Source organism: Anguilla anguilla, chromosome 5 (assembly GCF_013347855.1).
Source record: "Anguilla anguilla isolate fAngAng1 chromosome 5, fAngAng1.pri, whole genome shotgun sequence".
NCBI lineage: Eukaryota > Metazoa > Chordata > Actinopteri > Anguilliformes > Anguillidae > Anguilla > Anguilla anguilla.
In genome coordinates, this window is record NC_049205.1 from 28644850 (window position 1) to 28659377 (window position 14528).

The following is a 14528-nucleotide window of genomic DNA, read 5'->3' on the forward strand; positions in this document are numbered from 1 at the left end:
GTTTAATTTTAACTGAGTGATCCACAATCCCTTAGCAATTTCAATATTAGCCTGTTGATCATGAGAGGAGAACGGCCAAATTTAGGCACGTCGGCTAACTCGCATTCATCCCGGGTGAAGCCGCACACGTCTTCAGAAATATTAAATGACAGATTTCTTTATAGTCAGCTAGATTTGCAGACACTATGTTATTGGTTTAGTGTTTTGAATGTTGTTGTAGTGCTTTGTTTGGACACAAGACAAGACTGAAATTGGCAGGCGTATCTCTACCTACAGAAACAGACCACCGTCCCAAGCTAACAACGTTGCTTTTTTGCGAGCAAACAAAGTTTACAAATACCTAAAAATGAACATTTTCCATTTAGTTTTCACAATATCTTTATTTACCATGACAAAGTAAAGACTTCACAGCATCTAAATTGTGTGATCTCATTTTACCCAAAAAACTTTTTTTTTTAGGCATTTTTCCAACGAATCGCAGCGACATCCGACGGGTTTCTCCAGACCGCCACACATATTGTACAAATTATTGTTTTCAATTAGCCTGTTACCAACTCAATATCATAATCAATAAATGTACATTCTTTATTTATAAACCATTGTTGTTATTTCCATGTTATTTCAATAAGTTGGGCTTGACTTACATCTCAAATTCTGATTGGTTGTTGAAACTCCATTCATCTGAGTAAACCTCACTACAGAGTTATAACTTAAGGAGTGTTGGGGCGCTCCTCAAGAACTAGCAAGTTCTAACCATAGTATTGTCTATTTGAAAGATTTATTATACGAGCTCTCTGTGAAACGAGGCCTCTTAAATATAAATGTCAGACCCACAAGATACAGGCGAGGGTACCTTTAAGTTGAGGTTGGCGGAGATAGAGCTTAAAAAATTAGAAATGGCAAATGAACTTGAATTGGCCAAAATAAGGCTTGAAGAGCAAAAACAGCGAGACTTGGTAAAGTTCCCCAAGTCCCAATTACAGTTGATCAAAGGCCGAAAGTTCAATTCTAATAGGGGGAGAAGAATCAAGCCTTTCCCTGAAGACAATCTGGTGCTTTTGCTGCAGGCGGTGTTGACTGGAAAAGCACAGGAAGCTTATGCTTCACTTACATGGGACCATTCTTTAACATATGCCAAGGTAAAATCTGCTGTACTAAAGGCGTATGAATTAGCACCTGAAGCTTATCAACAACATTTCAGAAATTGGAAAAAGAGTAAGCAGACTCATGTTGATTTTGTTCTGGAGTTACATATACCATTTACAAGGTGGATGAGTGCTTTGAATGTGGACACGTTTAAAAAAACTGCGATTTAACTGAGTTGGAACAATTCAAGACTTCTGTTTTCGAGGCTGCTGCTACGTATATCACAGAGCGAAAAGTAAGTACCGCTTCCGAAGCTGCTGTTCTGGCAGATGAATTTGTTTTGATTCACAAAGGGATAGCAACTTCTAATCGTTTCCATAGTGATTCACCTCGTAACTATTTTTCTCCACACTCTCAACTTAAACCAACTGGTGTGGATGGTCACCTGCTTTATCTGTGCTGTCATCCATGGTTTATCCACTGTTTTAATTTTACTCCGTAATTGGCAGTGCTTGATTGAGGATAGGAGAGAGAACATCATAAAAGATGTCCGCCTTGGTTTGCGCTACAGGTGCTCTGTAGACCACTAATAGTCAGCAGTGTTGAGATGTAGGTCTAGAAGCCTCTTACTTTCAGGGGTGCAGTGCCTGTGAAACACTGGGCTTACTGGGATGTGTGGCCAACAACCAGCTGACCAGAGTATACCTTGGTGGTCAGAGCCACCGATTGGGGGTAAATGAAGTGGTGCTGAGTACAGGCCTTTGATGTTAGTAATAATAGAGTCAAGTTGATTAGAACCTCTGGTTGGTTTGGACACTACTTGTTTCAAATTAAACTGAGAGCATAGTGGACCAAGTTTTATGGTGTTTGTGTCACCTAGAATTACAATGCCTGGGTGACTGTATCTATGTTTGATAATCCCAAGGCAGCTCTTGAGATATTCAAGGACCTGAGCATCAGATCAAGCCTCCTTAGAAGATTTAGGGGGGTTAAAGAACAGCAGTCTGCCGCGTGGTAGCCGGGATGGCCTCAGCCAGTTCCATAGACATTCAAAGTTATCATCCTCAAGAACCAGTAGTCAATGATGTTGAATGGTATGCTTTATGTACATGGCGAGACCTCCACCATTACAACTGTGTCATTTCTATGCAGACTATAGCCCTGAAAACTGACTATTGAGTCTGGAACATCTATTGTAGCTGTGACTAGCTATTGTAGCTAGTCACAGCTACAATAGCAGCTTCATTAGCTTGAGTCACACTCTGCAGTTCATCAACTTTATGTTTGAGGGATCTAGTGTTACACAATAGAAATGTAGGAAGCACATATTTTGCCAGTTTAACAGGACTATTGTTGTATACATTCACTGACAGATCAGGGTAGACCAAGCACCGTGGTTGAGTATGGCATGGAGGCTTTGTTCAACCTGTGTTGACCTGCATTGTTCGTTTGCAGGTCAACACAGGTATCCTCAGCAAAAATGCCTGGTCTCCCCTGCATCCCTTTGGTTGTCTTATTAAGCCATGCTTTGCAAGTGACCATTTAAGATTCTGTAGACTGATCAGGGTTAATGTACAAACAGCATACAACTAGAATTATGATCAAATACAAGCAGGTATAATCAATCATTAAATTATACTTATACAATTATCCTGCACAGGATGCAATAATCAGAGGTAATATACAAACAGTATAAAACTGTAATTATGATAAAATAAAAACAGATATAATCAGTCATTTAAATACTCTTATACAATCATCATTAAGAGCGGCCTCAAATTCAATTAAAAATAAGCAGCCAGACAAGGGCGCTAAGTCACAATCACAAACACAATTCAAACATACCCAGGAATGGAGGTCAACAAGGTGGTTCCCATTCACTTTCAATTGTAGAGAGTAGCAAGGAACTACTAAGTGAAAATGCACAGAAATACAGTCAGGTCCATACGTATTTGGACAATGACACAATCTTCATCATTTTGGCTCTGTACGCCACCACAATGGATTTGAAATGAAACAATCAAGATGTGATTTAAGTGTAGACTTTCAGCTTTACTTTAAGGATTTTGTAAAAAATATTACTCAGAACACATTCCTTTAGAACACATGCATATTTATGTTCCATAAATTGATAACAGCAGTCAAATCAAAGTAAGACAATATGAGAGTATCTAATAGCAACTGTTAATTTATCACAAAACATGAGGAATCACAACAATACTACACTGTGGCCATATTATCATCATAAATACTGCCTCAGGAGGTTTTGGATGATTTGAGCAGGATGGGATTTGCTTAGATGGGTCAATACAGCTTTCCATGTCTTGCACGTGCATGGGCAATTCTCATAAGTACAGGGGTAAGCATGGCTCTGCCCATAATGCCAATGATCAAGTTTATAGTGTTTCAGAAGTTCAGATCTTCTTGAATATGAATTGTCACAGTCTTTACATTTCCACATGCATGGATAACTGGGGAAACATGAGATACAAGAGAGATACCTTTAGTTTACTGAGTAGACCACACGTTAAGTTTTAAATTTACATTTTGTATACTTATGGTAAATGGTAAATGGACTGCATTTATATAGCGCTTTTATCCAAAGCGCTTTACAATTGATGCTTCTCATTCACCAGAGCATTTAGGGGTTAGGTGTCTTGCTCAGGGACACTTCAACACGCCCAGGGTGGGGCTTGAACCGGCAACCCTCCGACTGCCAGACAACCGCTCTTACCTCCTGAGCTATGTTGCCTTATGCCCGCATGATATTGTAAACAGAACTTACCACAAGCAATGACCATTGACTTCCAAATAGGTTGCACAGGAGGAACACAACTGATTGGCGGCTGCTTCCCTGAAGTTGAAAGAGAAAACACTCTTTAGTTTTTAATTAGCCATCAAAGTGTGTTAGCTACTAACGTCATGCACAAATTAAGAATACCCAACATTAACACTAGAACTGCCACGGGGTAAAATTGACCCATTTCTGTTTTTCAAGTGTATGTAACTCTGTTTCAATAAAAAACTCATGTCTCCCAGTCCTTGACTTTTCCTAAAATTGAGTTATTAAGCACCTCCTAATGTAAGAAAGTTATATATAAAAACAGAAAAAAGTTTGAGGCATTTACACCTGTAAGCGCCAGCGGGTAAAATTTACCTACCATAGAAAGCAATTATTTTCGGCGTATAACCATATAAGGGCATTTCTTTTAGTGCGGTTTGTGTTTGTGCATTTTAGTTGTCACGCAATGTGTGTTATTTATATTTGATTGTTTTTTTATATTCTATTTTTATATCCCATTTAGGAATTGTGCATGTTCTTTGACAGGCCTCTACTGCTGCCTAGTTAGCTCATTATAAAATAAAATACATAGGCATAAATACATGTAACATATTATGATAGACGAAATGGATTTACGAAGAAGATTCATGGATGCCAATGAGGCATTAGCATTTCTGCATGCTTTGAGTGATGGGGAGTCTGATGGTGGGGAGGTCTCCGGATTGAGCGATGTGTCGTGGGTCGGCGAGGAAGATGCATTGGATGGATCATCTGACAATGAGCCAGAGCCTCAGAGGAAAGTATCGAGACAGTCAGATCAAGTTATGCCTGCAGTGTCAACTATGGGCATATGTACAGTACTTGCGCAAGGTAGGCATAAACTTTCACTCTCATTGTACCTACCTAGCTAATTATCAATAAGGTAAATCTCAATAACTCAATTCCATTGATGTCTGTGTTACAGACACCAGACCTAGGGGAAACCTGGACCTGCAGGAAGGGTTATACAGGCTAGGAAGCACTGTGTAGCCTATATATAAACAGTTTATAAAACTACTGTGTAAAACTGAAGTTCATGGAAAGAACTACTCTGCATGACGACGCTCGTCGGAACAGTTAGCTACAAAATGAAGCTTGCTACACATAACACATCTCAAAATCATATTAAAACATGAATAATCAAAGTGCTTTGACAGAGCAACACAGTCATACCACAATATCAGAATAAAACCATATCACCAAATCACAATGACCCATATCACAACAATGAATAAAACAAAAAAAAAATGTAATAAAATAAATAAATAATTAAATGGAGCAGAAATTAATTATATGCCAGGTTAAAAAGGTTTTCAACTGTCGGTTAAAAATGTCTACTGAGTCCACCTCTCTAATACCTTTCTCCACAATTTTGGGGCGTAGTGGATGAAGGCGGCTTCCTCAATTTTCTTTTGGGGAACCTTTGGTACATTTAAAAGACCTGCCTCAGATGACCTAAGGGCTCGTGAGGGGACATAGGACACCAGGGACTCTAAAATGTATGGGGGTGCTAAGCCATTTCTCAGTTTATCATCAACAGTGCAACCATCCTCAACTGTCCCAGCTTTACCATCATCGCTGCCCCAGCATTCCACTGCGAGAGAATTGCCATGTATGGATATTGCGCAATACATGCTCATTTCTTCATATGAAAAGTGTAGTGTAGGCTATAGCAAACTGTAAATAGTAGGTTAGGCTATGCTTTGCACAATCCTAATTATGATTATCAATATTCTGCTGCGGGACCACCATCACCAGTCCAGAGGCAAGAGATTGGGAAAGATGGGACAGCGTGGACGATTATCGACTCTGGTGCAGGCGCAGGGAGACAGCAGTCCCAAAATGTGCTGACGGAGTCCACTGGCCCTACAGCACACGCAAGGCAAAACACTGAAGACAAACTGAGTGTGTTCTTGTGTCTGTGTGATGGGGTTTTGCTGCAGCACATCCAAGAATGCACAGTGGCCGAAGCACGCACAGAAAATGAAGATAAAGCCTTGGGGATATTTCAGTTGCTGAATTGAAGGCCTGTATCATGCTTCTATATGTAAGGGGAGCATACTGTCGCAAGAACATTGACATAGAGAATTTCTGGTCCGAGCAATGAGGGAACGCATTCTTCATCTCGACCATGTCAAGGAGCCAGTTTCGAGAGATTATGTGCTTCCTACGCTTTGACCTGAAAGAGAGCAGGCAGTGCCGTCTGACTACAGACAAGTTCGCACTTAAACAGTCAACGTGCACCAGGAGATACAAACTCTTTAACATCCTGTAGGGGGCATGATTGAAGGTTTTCACCCAATCAAATGATCAGTTATCGAAGTCTGGTCTGGTATTAGTATCTAGGTGACATGACTTGGTTCAGGTTATCTGTCATCGTTTAGTCAGCCTGATCAGAAATCATCATGGCCGCCAGTGGCGCAGGACATGCTGACCAGAGGGTAAGTAATTATGTATTAATCATAGTTATTTTCAATAAAACAACAATATAAATTCATAAAACTAATTATGACTATTGTCTTAATATGCTGATGAAGAAAAAATGGTCTAACGGTGTTTGTGGTGTTATTCAGCAACTTTTGAAATGTATGTATCCCCTGAGATACATTGCCAGATTAGGGGTAGAAAGTTGGTCAATGTGTAGTATTCAAAATTTAGTTTCACCATTGGTGTGGAGTATTTAGTTTCAAACTGGAAGACATGTTAATATTCACTGCAACAATGGGTATTATCATGCACAGGTATGTACATTATGACAGTATAACCATATATTTATTTTTTATTTTTTTATATATTTTCCTGCAGGGCATCACAATTTTATGGCAAAAGAAAGGCGAGTACAGGAATGAGAGAGAGGATGAGAGTGATAGAGGAGATCCCTGCTAGCTCCTCAGACTCAGACTCCAGTGATGTAGATGAGGAAATCATTTTCAGCCAGCACGAGAGAGTCAGCGAGTGAGGATAGTTCTACTGAGGAGGAAGAGGAGGAGGAGGAAGAGATGGATCGAAAGTCCAAAAAAGCCAAGGGATTTAAGTGACAGTGCTTCTATTGAGGGACACTTACATGTGCAATCTTGAAGAAACCGCTTAAAGGTGCAATCCATAATCATTTTAGTGTAAAACATCAAAACATTAACTTGTAATATCAATAGAATATAAAGGAATAACATATTGATGTAATGTGAAAAATGCAAACCTACTGTATGGTTGTGATATTTACTGAAGGTAGCAAGCTAACCAGCTAACTTTGGAAGCAAAGTGAGTCACTAGTGTTCAGTCTGCCCACAATACAAAAGACCCGGTGTTTCCTTGTTTCTTATGGTGGGTGTGAATAAACCAATATGTTGCCCCCTATTGATGTGGAGTATGACAGCTACCTAAAACTATGGATTGCTCATTTAAAGATTTGTCATATACACACAGCATAGCACAGTTATGGACATGTTGTATTTTGTTGGTATTTTGGATTGTTAAAACCAATTATAATCCATGTGTGTAGTTCAACATAAGGGACAGATTAGTATCTGATGTACTTACAAATGTTGACAAAGTAAGAAGTTAACTCATTTCATAACTTTGTGTGTGTCCTACCTGACCTAAAATCTGTGTTTTTTACAGCTGAAGAAAAGGTTTGAGCACCAGTCAACAGCAGCTGCCAGTGAATTCAGAGCACCTGATGAGCTGTCTTCTCCTTGTAGCTACTTGGTCCAATTTTTTGATGATGATCTGTTCCAGCTTATTGCTGAACAGACAAATCTCTACAGCTGTCAACTAATTGGAGCCAGCATTAACACCACTGTGGATGAGCTCAAGTCATTTGTTGGTATGAAGCTAATCATGGGGGTGGTGAGAATGCCATCTATGGATGATTATTGGGCAGAAGGCACACGTTATCCCAAAATAGCCAATGTGATGCCGATAAAAAGGTTTAAATGCCTCTCAAGATTCATCCACTTTCAAGATAATGAGACATCAGACCCTGCCCAGGATCGGCTCTGCAAAGTCACACCAGTGCTGGAGCACATAAGGAAGAAGTGTCTGGAAATTGATACCGAGAACCAGTTCTCCATACATGAGATGGTCCGTTACAAGGGAACAAAGGCTGGGTCTATCCGACAATATCTTCCAAGCAAACCACACCATTGGGGTATCAAGATCTTTGTTCGAGCAGGTGTTTCTGGGATAGTGTATGATTTCCTGACATACCTTGGAAAGAGCACATTTGGCACATCACAGGGTCCTGTCAAAGAAATTGGACTCGGAGCCAATGTTGTTATTCAACTCTGCAAAACCATCAGGAACCCATCAGAGTGTGTTGTGTACTTTGACAACTTTTTCCACATCTCTACCACTCATTGTGCATCTGAATGAGTCCTTTGGCTTGCAAAGTCTGGGAACCATCCGCAAGAACAGGCTAAAGGGATGTACCCTTGAGGATGACCGTGATCTGCTGAGGCAAGGAAGGGGCAGCTATGACTACAGGGTGGATAATGAGGCAGAAGTGGCTGTTGTGAAATGAGTTGAAAACAAAGCTGTCACTCTAGCTAGCTCCTGTGCTGCTGTAAGCCCTCTTAAAGAAGTCAGGCGTTTCTCCAAAGAAAATAGAAGAAAAGTTGGTGTTCCTTGTCCAAACATTGTGTCATAATACAATGTCCACATGGGAGGAGTTGACCTTGCTGACATGTTGGTGGCCTTGTACCGCACCCCTGCAAAATCCCACCAGTGGTACATGTGCCTCTTTTGGCAAATGGCTGATATAGCCATCAACAATGGATGGCTGCTGTATCACCGAGATGCTAAAAGCCTTGGTGTTCAAAAGCACAAAAAGCTCAAGACGTTCAGGCTGGAGGTCACAGATGCACTTATCCATGGTGGAAAGAAGAAGGGAAGGCCCTCCAAGGGAAGGGAGGAGGATGTGCCCACCAGATGCATCCAAAGACCAACAACCCCAAGACCCGTGAATGATGTCCACTATGATCAAATGGATCACTTCCCAGTTTTTATTAACAAGGGAAGGTGCAGGTTCTGCCCAGATGGACAGACAACCATCTCCTGTCAGAAATGTGGTGTTCGTCTGTGCATCGTCACTGGGAAAAGCCCACGCAACTGCTTCCAAAAATTCCACAAAAAATTAGAGAGGAAGGAAGGAGGAGGAGGAATGAGAGAGAGGAAGTGAGATGTATTGTGGTTGTTCATTTGTATGTGCCTTATCCTTTTTGAATCAGTTGAAAAATGTTATTGTTGAAAAATGAATTGTAATGTACTTTTGTTTTTACGTTAATTTGTATGTGGTTGCTATTCACTTGTTAGAACTGGATTGGTAGAACTGAAGGTTGTGGTAGGCCTATACTTTGAGAGAAATGATCAAATCAGTTTAAAAACTTGTATGTGTGATGTAAATGACCAGGGAAAACAAGAATGTATCACTTCTCTTCTTCAAATAAAACATTGAAATGTTTACCATTTTGGCTCTTTTTACACCTTAATAGGGCAATGTATCCTGGGAGATACAACTCATAAAATCTGAAATATTCAACATATTAAAAAAATGTGTGGAAATATTTTACTTGGGTGCAAATGAGATAAGTAAATTAAATTATTTTTTACAACTCATTTTCCACTCCTGCCTGTTTAAGGGTTAATCAGTTCAACTAGTTCATCTGAGTCTGAACAAATTGAACAACCGAAAAAATGGTCTGATAGGCTTCTGCTCCAGCACATTCGAACACAAGCAAATTCTTGTAATTTATTTAATGACATAAATAGTATTTGCAATGCCGACAGTGCAAATACCAAAAAATCCCGTAGGCATATGCCAGTTGCTTATATTTTGATAATATATTGTCTTTAGTCTTCAGTGACGAGAATCATGCAGTGGCTGAAAGAAGAACCCAACTCGGTCGTGCATGCTCATTCTCAAACTGGTTCAGTGAAAAACTGCTCAGAAATAAGTCACCTACTGTCCTTTGTAGATGGCTTTCTACATGGCATACATCGTTGTTAGGCTTTTCACAGATGTTTGCGCAAGATTTACCTGACATTTAAAAATAAAAGGTGCGCAAGTTAGGTGACGCAAGTTGCAAAATTGTTTGCAACCAACAAAAAGGATTCATTATAACAATATAATCTATAGACTTTTTAAATTAAAAGAACACAATATATTGCCGTGTGCAACGCTGACTATAGAGTTTAATTTTACAGCCGTACTATTATACAGTCAGTCTGTCATGTCGCTAGCAAGGCAGCTAACGTTACACTCAGTAAAAAAGTGTGGGTGTATTTTATTTGTATTTCAGAAATATAAATGAGTTTCCTGCAAAGGTTATACAGATGCAAAAGCAATAGTTTATATGTAAATTTTTTAGTTATCCAGGAAGGCAATATAATGAGTCAGAGGGGGGCTTAAACCTGAGCTGTCACACTTGCAAAAGGTAAGCAACTATTGAAGGAGACATATGAATGTCAAAGTTTTGCTGTTTTAAATGAGTATATATGTAATTTTGTGTGTGCATCCAGTGTTTTTATTGGCTAATGTACCTTAAATATCCAATGGGGAGACATTATTTGTGGGCTTGGAGCATTTGTGATTATGTAATCAGGAAGGAAAAATAAGGATAAAATGCAAAATGGGGCTTTATTGTGTGGATGTGTGAAGTTGTTCGTGAATTATGTCTGTTGAAATGGGGTCTGAAAGTACAGAAATGAATGTTTTTAATGTCTGAAAGTCTGTGGTTGTTGCGGTTATTTCTCTGGGGAACCCTGAAAACTGGCTTTCCTGGTGCTGTATAGGTATGGGGCATGCCGCCCAACATGGCATAACTTGGCTGGATGGCATACCTGCCATCCCAATTTGGTTCAATGCTTTTTGTGGAAAATAACTTGGCTGTCGTCTTGTTACCACTGGGTCACAACCTCATAATTAATTCTGTGTGTGTGGGCACGCAACTAACACATATTTAGATCCAATAAGGCGAGGACACACATGAAGAAGTCGAACAGTGGTGATGATAAGCCTGTGCCTACGATTTGTGTCAGCTATGACTGCATGATCACATAAAAACCAGAGAAGGAGAGACAAGCTTTCCTGTGACAGGGAACGAAGACAAGGATGAGGGGGAGGTACGTTATATCATTGTAAATAGGTGGAAATAACTTAAAATGAGTACACAGGCTTCCAGATTTATGGCACTCACTATTTCTATTAACGTGGCCATGGATAATTGTACAATAGAAATTGCAGATCCACCAGAAATATTTAATTAATTGTCTGTTTTTTTTTTTCTTTTGCTTTGCCCACTAGGCAGAGCATCTGACAATAATATGCTCGGTGGATCTAGATTCCATTTTTATAACAGAAACTCCACTAGCCCAACAAACCCAACCAATATTAGCTTCAGCCACACTGCCCAAGCACACCCCACCTTTATTAACTCCAGCCACACTGCCCAAGCAAACCCCACCTAGCAACAAGATAAAGCCAAGAATAGCCAAAGGTATGCCTGTACTTTCTATGTAACTATGTAAAATATGTCTCATTTAACTTTAGGAATAGTGTTTTATAGCTCAGCGTAACCGGACGTTTTGTCTCATTATCGCTGCATTATGCATTCAGTCTGTGGTAGCAGTAAAAGACACTGCACCTGGCGAAATATTATTGATGACTTTCGTTATTTCCTGGAAAATACTATTATTCTTTAGAAATTTTGAGCATGGCTAAGGCATATGTTTGCTGATAGACCTAGCTGAAATAGCCTACTGTTTTCTGGGCTAGAACTGGATACAGAATACAGATAAGATTTCATTGTCCAAATGTAATTGTTACAGCTGAAAATATTATATATATATTATATACGCTATTTTTAAAATTGAGTGTCTTTAAAGAGGTTAGTGGTATTTTACAATGAGGATAGTTCACACTGTAACGCAAGCATTTGTTGGTTTGCTTGTAGTTTGTGTTGTATGTTAATGTATGTACCGGATATGACCTCAACTGCAACATTGCCAAAACATGGTGGACGGTTGAATATTGTTTTAATGTCATCTCATTCCTATACAAAAAACATCACATACTGTAGAGTACAGAAAAAACATATGAGAGGTAATGATTAAACATTTAGGTAATATACCACAGTATGATAATGTTTTTGCATTATTTTTTAAATATGATATCAATATTTCACCTTAAACCTTCATAAGGGGCATGTGTATATGCTTTATAACAGACAAAGAATTTTATTCATTTTTGGAGAGATTTTGGATATGTTTCAGGACCCCTAGATATTTTAAGCCACTGTACTGACAGAAAGCTTGTAATTCCCACTTGAAAATGATGCAACAGTGAATTTCTTTAGTCAAACGGTTGATTTGTAGTGAAAGACATGATTATGTTATGATTTACAGCAATGCATAATTTAGACATTTTGGATAGATTTGGAGACACTGGGTACTAGGGGTGTGCAGAGACATCATTATCTGTATCTGTATCTGTTCAACCAACAAAACTATCTGTATCTGTATTCGGATAGAACACCGGAAGTGGGCGTGGTTTATACCGGACGTCACGTTAAATCGGACAAATGTTGTATTTTCTAACCTAATGTGGCCGCCGGGAGGTGGTGACACTCCCATACAACTAAAGATTTTGACTACGCCACTCCCAATTATAAGGGTGGGAGACCCTAGGAAGGTTATTGGGTGAAAAATGCCCCACACAGGGATAATGCAGGAGACGAGATGGAAGCTGATACAAGGGAATATATATACTCTCTTTATTATTATCATTCACGAGAACCTTCTTTAAAACGTCATACACAAATTATCAATGGCCATGGGCGGGCACACGCCAGGCAAGGCAAATAAGGCTAGGACATACAGTACTTCAGACAAATAACGGTACACACTCCGAAAGTTAATCCTGATATGTAACAACGTACAGAGTAACATAAATCTCATCAAGCATACAGTGCAATAGTTCAATACAGAATTTGTAAGATAATCACACAAAATGTCTCAAAATCATCAATATAAAAGATATTTCACTGCACCCAGGGTTAAGAATGGTCACGCCATCGAAATTATATTCAAAATGAGGGTTTACCATAGAGTATGTCAGGTGGTTCACTACAATCAGTCCTTCAGTGAGTATTGCATGCAATCAAATATTAAATAATTGGTCCTCGAAGAGAACTATTGCACTTGCCGAAGATTTAACGTCACGCCACCACTATTAGGGATCTTACTCTTATCTTAGAGGATACCCAGAGAATAATATTGCACTTAGCCCGTTCACTAGAATACCTATGTCTATTCAATGCACGTTGCCCATTCACTAAAACACCTACCCTGCCTGTTGATAGCTCTTTGCCCATTCGCTAGAATGCCTATGTCTGTTGATTGCACTTTGCCCATCCACACTACACCATTTTAAGCGAGAATATAAAAAATAAAAGAAACTACAATTCCCCACACCCATACAACCAAGGTGCAAGGGTCTAAAATTAATTCTATACACAATATGACGGGGAGAAAAACAGTGGCCACCAACAAAACTGGGCTGGGTCCTGTAATCAGATAAAGAAACCCCATAACCCACTCATATGTATCTACACATACATACACCTACATAAATACACATACACACCCATAAAAACAGGGACACAATATTAAACATCGCTACTGCAATGCACGTATTTTCCTACCTTGGTTATAAACGTCGACAACTTCGACAGTATTTAAGAAGCACTCCTACAACAGAGTATTGGTGCATTACTAAAATACACAGAAAAAAAAGGGAAATTAAACTTAAAAGTTTCAATGAGGGAAGCCTGTTACTACCACCCCATAGCATAAATGACCTTACCCAATGACTTGACTCACTAATGTGCTCAATTTTTTTGTTATTGCTGGTTGTTACTCACTAGCTAGACATTAGACAGCCTAGCTAGGCAGCCTATTAACATTTTTCAGAGCTAGGTTACTGCAAAAATGAATTTTATTCAGACTGGACAGTGATAACTAATAGTAACGGCGATAACTAGGCTACATAGCAGAGCCACCGACAATTTCAGAGACTTTTCTCCACGCCGTGTTCCTTTTTATCAGTGTCTCTGTAGGAAATGTTATTATGTTGGGAAACCCGATACGGCAATTACGAGTTAGGTCCTCCATTGTGGAACGATAGAATGTGGAACTAAAATTAGAAAAAAATAGGGACAATTTACTTGACGGATCATTAGATCAAAACAGATTGGTTACCGCGACGCGGCGAGGGGGTCAAAGTAGAATTTTTGCCATCTCCCCCGCGGCCTCGCCGCCTCTCGCCGCGCCGCCGGCAATCCCAACATGCCTTGCGGGGTCTGGCTGCCAACCGCCGCCGCCACCTCTCATTCAAAATGAATGGAGGCGGCGCCGCCGCGCGGCGGGGCCACGTATAGTGTGGCTTCACCGTTACTCACTTCGCAAATTCTTGTTGGGCATATATTAGCTAGATCGCTCAGAACCAGATGCAACAGCCGCTATAAACGTATAAGAAAATTGTCATGATAAGCTGCAAGATATTAATAATGTTACCGTATCAAAAAACCAAGCATATTGTTTGACCACTTACTATTAAATAGGTTTA

At 39.6% G+C, this 14528-nt stretch overlaps 1 long non-coding RNA gene across 1 annotated transcript; it reads left to right on the forward strand.

Annotated features, from left to right (window-relative positions):
- The first annotated feature begins 5468 nt into the window (after nucleotides 1-5468).
- Nucleotides 5469-9311, forward strand: LOC118228149. The gene is made up of 3 exons (XR_004765418.1): nucleotides 5469-6348; nucleotides 6713-7000; nucleotides 7526-9311. It is a non-coding gene; the product is annotated as an uncharacterized LOC118228149 (long non-coding RNA).
- Nucleotides 9312-14528: the final 5217 nt, after the last annotated feature.